Source organism: Lytechinus variegatus, chromosome 16, assembly GCF_018143015.1.
Source record: "Lytechinus variegatus isolate NC3 chromosome 16, Lvar_3.0, whole genome shotgun sequence".
NCBI lineage: Eukaryota > Metazoa > Echinodermata > Echinoidea > Temnopleuroida > Toxopneustidae > Lytechinus > Lytechinus variegatus.
The window spans coordinates 9944462-9950461 of record NC_054755.1 but is presented as its reverse complement, the minus strand read 5'-3'; the positions used below and the strand labels follow the sequence as shown (position 1 = coordinate 9950461).

At 36.5% G+C, this 6000-nt stretch overlaps 1 protein-coding gene across 1 annotated transcript in view; it reads left to right on the top strand.

The window, feature by feature from the left end:
* Positions 1-4442: 4442 nt before the first annotated feature.
* The window catches only part of LOC121429698 (serine/threonine-protein kinase PAK 3-like), a 50209-nt gene continuing 48651 nt past the window's right edge, over positions 4443-6000 (top strand). The window contains exon 1 of the mRNA XM_041626866.1: positions 4443-4543. The gene's annotated coding sequence lies outside the window, so the exon portion shown is untranslated. The remainder of the gene's footprint in view (positions 4544-6000) is intronic.

The window sequence follows — 6000 nt, the reverse complement described above, 5'->3', positions numbered from 1 at the left end:
TCTTCCTTAGGTGAGAAAAACACGCAACCCCTTCAAAATTATGTTTCCGAAATGTACTGGGAAAGTACCATAGTTTCAAGAAAATTGCGAATTCTGGCACCTTAAATATATGAAGTTTTGTTTAAAAAGCAAGAGCTTTAGTGTGCAGACAGCTAGTGTATCGCTCACAATGCATACGCTAATGGAGCGATCGCGTTCTTTTTGGGGGAACTGGTATGGCGGACAATAGAACTCGCTGGCTTCAAACAAAGGACCCTCCCCGCATATCCAGTTAGGGGAGAGATCAGTGGTGGCTGCCTGCTTCTGTAGTTGGAGATATCATTGTAGTGAATTCAACACTAGAGGGCATCCTTTAATACAAGGTTGACAGGTTTATATATTTTTTTCAACAAGGAGGCAATACAGATTTGAACAGGTTGCTCTGTTTCCTGTTAGTTACATCTGTAGTGTATGATACATGTAATTTAAGTATTACATTTTAGATATGAATCATCATGATGATTGCCACATTGTATTAAATTTTACATTGGACCGTATGTGAAATTCAGGGGCTCTTTTTTTTTTAGTTTTCCAGGGCTCTGTAGGGCATTTCGGGGGCAAATTCGCCCCGAGCCCCGTGTAAATTTTCCCTGGAATGTACTGTAGAATGGAACATGTACCTGTTCTATTTGAGGAACTTTCAGATAATAATGCAGCCTCTGTAGTATTCAGACTTCTGTAAAATAAAAAAAAATGTAAATTGGTAAAAATTTGAAAGAGTGAGAATCTATATTTGAAAACAAAAAAATCAAGTGAATAAAAAAAAATAGAGAGAAACAGAGACATTGTTTGCCCCAAAGAGTAGGGATTTTGATACATTTAGATGTACAAGAGAAATGTTTTTTTTCTTTATTATGAAGGGAAATAAATCTCCATCTGTTTTCATTGCTCAATATATTTTCAACTAGAAATATGTATAAGGGAAGGTATAAGATGTAACAATCAAAATTCTGCCATTTATTAAGAGTAATGTGTTCAAACAAACATCTACATGTATGAACTTTTATAGTTGCCATGTCTTGTATCTAACTTTACATTGTACCTGTATTTGAAGGATATTTTATGATTGGATGGAGTAGATTCTAATGGGTTCTTGAAAAATTATCAAGAGTTTGTTTAGCATTATTTACATAAATAATATACCCACTTCCTGTTTTCATGTATTGATTGAGGATGAAGTGTGGGATGCAGATTGGTATAGTGTATGTCGGCAAACAGACATTTAAATGGAAATAAATTATTGACTTTCAAAGTGGATCAAGAGGTGGTTTCAGACCGCCTCGAAGTTCGCCAGTTCCAGGTATTCTCTGATCGGGAAATTTACCCCGATCAGAAAATACCAGGTATTTTGGTAATGTGAAAGCAAACTACGCGTAATCTCCCTGAAAGAAAATACCCGCTAAATAGTAGGTACTTGGCGAAATTACGAGAACTTTCGCAGGGATTTTTCCAGGTATTTTGGCGATGTGAAAGCAAATTACGGGAACTTTTAGCCCAGCGTGTCGTTGGGCGCGGGAGCTGTGGGTGGCTGCTGGGCTAGTGATTTTGAATCTCGCGCCTTGCCTGCTTATCAGACCATACTGCGCATGCTCGTAACTTCAGGAACTTATCCCGAAGGGTATGTTTCAGGGCGGTGTGAATGCAGGAATAATTAACGGGTATTTTTCAGCCTAAAAAAGTTCTCGTAATTTAACGGGGATTCTTGTGATCGAGGCGGTTTGAAACCACCTAAGGGGTGTGACCAAATTCATGTGCGGGAGGGGGTGTGGGGTAGGGATACAATTTATTGATATAGAGGTATTAATGTTTTAGATTGGGGAAAATTTAGAAAAATATCAGAAAACATACACCCCAAAACTGCTACAGTGTACAGTGTTTCATTCCATATTCCATAGAACATGAGCCCCTCAGTAATGCACTTGATTCTGTTAAATATGCCTAAGGAAATAGAAAATACAAGTAGAGTGTGACATTTTGAGAGGGATAAAGCAAAAAATAAAAATAAATGAAAATATAATAGGCCTATACTATGACAAAATAGATCCTTTTGTTAAAAAAAAGATGGCTAAGATTGCTCTGTATTGAATCCTGGCCTTTGACACCTCCCAAGGATTGAATTCATACAGATTTCATTTTTTTTGTCTCTTTCCCTTCAAAGAAACAAAGTCTATTATCACAGTTATTCCTAGCATTGAATTCATGATAAATGAATTACCAAAAAGGATCAAAGGTTATAAGACCAGCCCATCCTTTATTGACTACATGTATGCATGTACCTAAATAGAAAGGGGTTTTCCCCTCAAATGCCAATTATGTCAATATGTTATCTTTGTGACTATATAGGCTGTGAATATACATGTAGACGGTGGTTATGGTATCTATTGTTACCAGTCAGTCTAGTTGTGTTCCGCCCTGTATTCACTGAACAAATACATTATTCTTTTAGGGAAGTTTCCCAGTAACTTGAGGAAGGTGTACATGTACATGGACAAGTATTCAGTGTTGCAGAACTTTTAGTGGAAGTCTGAAGTGCATAAAGTAATCTCCAATTGAGGTGAAATTCTACTGAGAACATTTTGCTTTGTTATACAAAAATCCTTTCTTTTTGCTTAAGCCTGAGTCATATCGATTATTTTGAAAACCGGTGTTCGACAGCTCTAATTCGATCGAACATCGATGCATCGAATATTGAAGGCGGGGAAAATTTAGTCTTGTTTTTGCGTCGATTTGCATATTGCACTACGCACTGATATGCGCGCTGGCGTTGGCCGGGTGAACGTTGCACAAGCAGATGACAGAGCAAAGTTCGTTTGTATTTTCCATGATCACAAAACACACAAAAAAGGCCGGGGACCAAAGCAGAATTCTTCCCAAAATATCTTCAACAATGATATTTGCAGATGACAACATATAAGTTTAAAATGAAACAATAATAAAGACATGAATCACGCAGAGTCGATCCGAATGATTTTCGGTCGACTAGCATTTGCAGTCCATTCACCAGCCCCGTCCGCAGCTCCGTACACTCACTCTCCCGAAACGACAGGCGTGCTTGACGTCAGCGCCAGCAAACAATTGCAATCAACGGAGAGCGCTGTAACTTGCCTGAGATTGTGTAGTTGGATCCAAAATGAGCTCCAAATAAATTTATGGGAATAAATACGTAATTTTCTCTGGATGGTCATTTGAATTGCTATTCAATGCTGATATAACGATTGTGAGGAAAGATTGTGGAATATGAGTTATGACGATGTTCGAGAATTAATCCTGATGACAATCCAGTTTTTTAGACGCAATTGAGCATGCGATCAAAATAAATACGAATGTTTCGAATCGAGCCCTAAATTCATCTAAATTATTACGATTTAACAAGATTTTATGGTCATACTAAGAATATTGACGATGTCAGCAAAGTATGTTATGTTCATATGGAAGAAATAATACTGGGATTATTTCTATTGTTTTTCCATAGACTCTGGACGTCTCCTCCAAGCTCCGAGAAAATAAGCACAATGCGCATGCGTGTTTGATGACGTATGACATATTTTCCCATTCATGAAATCGGAGCCCAAAGTTGGGCACAAACTAGCTTCAAATTGATGGGAAAAATATCAAACGCAATTTTCTCTGTTTTGTCATGTAAAATGTTATTATATGGTGATATTACGAACTGGAACAGAGTTTTTGCATGTAGACAATGTTCGAGAATCAATCCTGACGTGATGATTATTTTTTTTAGACAAGTGCACTAGCTCGACTCAAGAAGTCAAGTCGATCGTCATGAGATGTCCGCCATTGAAAATTTAAACGAAATACAAACGTTTCACATCAAGCTCTAAATTCATATTAATGATTATCATATGCAAATTATTGTTAAATATTACGATTAAATAATGTTCTATGGTCATGATTTTAATATTGTTCATGAAAGCAAGATTTATTTTACGTTGATCGCGTCAATTTCCGGCCATTTTCTGGTTTGATTAAAGAACAGTACTGCGCATGCACGATCGATGGCCATGACTAGCTTCCATTCATGAATTTATCGTGCATAAATTATCTCGGCACGAGCAGACGAGTAAGACTCGAACTATGATCGAAATAAACTTCAAATTAATGGTGAATAGCATCATAATTACTCATTCGGTTTCATTTTGGGGGCAATAGAAATCAAGTAAGTAGTAGTAAAGTTGGACATTACTGATATTTTGATGATTGATTGTGTAAACCAAACGAATCGGCCGGCCGACGTATTTTTTTTTTTTTTTCGATGCACCGATTTTGCAAAATCTGCACCGGTGTTCGATGACATCGATCGAACACCGATTTTAAAATCGATTCGACTCAGGCTTATTTTTGCTTGAGGAACTTTATCCGGCTTCTAGGATTCTATTTCTCTTGTTGTGTTCAGCTTGCTCCAAAGTTCACCTTTTCAAGGAACTATATGCTAAAACATTTTTGTATTTTTCGTCTTTCATTAGAATCAGCCATGCAGCATGTACATGTAAGTCAATTCTACAGTCAAGTATATACTTTTTTTAAGAATACTTTTCCAATTATATAACTATCTTCTACTTGTTCATTGCATCTTTCAATGTTTAAAATGAATGGACTTGTGAAGTGCTCATGTCGATGGTTAGAAGGGTTTTAGTGAGGAAGGGGGAGGGGGGGGGGAGAAAAGCAGGACAAGAGGTTTTGGATTTGAGAGCTCAGGATTTCAAAAATAAGGTACATGTATTTGGAAGTCTTGTTTTTATGCTCCTTGATTTTATCATGTGAAAAAGTATGATTAATTTCAAATGTTCATCAACTTGCTTTATTCTTCATTTGCTTCTAGAATAAAGCTAACCCACCATGATTTAGCACAACTTTGCTTATTAATATTCATACAATTATATATATTACACATTGTGTTTGTACATGTGGTGTTGTTCAACCTCGATCAATGAATGCAGAATAAGCTTCAAACGTATTTCCTTATATGTATGTACATTGTAACTTAATATCATTGTGATCTACATACATCAAAACATGTACATTAGTTTAATTTTGAATGCAAATTTCACTATACACTTCTGTAAAGTTAGAACTGTTAAATGTTGTTCAGATGCCCACTGCAGATGGTTTTCAAACAGGGACCAACAATCCTTTGCACTATTTAAACAAGGATACTGTACATGTATTATATTGTTGCTCAATAAAAAGTAATTCAACCATGAAATTAATAAATCGTCCCTACTGGACATGTAGGATTGCTTCCATCTTGAACTATTATGCTGTATGCATGACATATTTTCATAGAGTTTTTTTTTAGGTGAAATACATGTAGCCTCTACTATTATGGAGTTATTTTCACTCCTACGGGGTTGGAATTTGTTAAAATTGGTATATTAGGATTGGTCTTGGGGCTACTTTTTGTTCACATCCAACAATTAGGCACACAAAGTTATAGCTACATGGATGTACATGTATATGTAGGCCTACACATCCTTATTATAACAAATTGTAAAATGAAGAATATATATATATATATATATATATATATATATATATATATATATATATATATATATATTGGGTGATTTTGAAGATATTGTTACATTTGTTTCGTTCAAGAATGAGGTTTGAGAATAGGTCATTTGGGTTTTTCTATTCGCATTTTTGCCCATCGCCCTAGGTTCTACATTGTACATGTACATGTTCATGTAGGTCCAATTTTGGAGAGACACCTGTATTTACAGAACACTCAAAGGAGGTAACAACATTCACTCTGTTCAGAATGTCTCCGGTGGCGTCACCTGGGACATCCCCCGGAAAATCAACAGTCTGGACGGTCTGGAGGATTGTCCCCCGTCTCCTGGTTCTATCCCCCTGGTTTTTTGAAGGAAGAGTGACCTTGGCTCGTAATCCGATATCACGCACCTGTTTTAATCATAAGTGCGCATGCGCGAAATGTGGTGT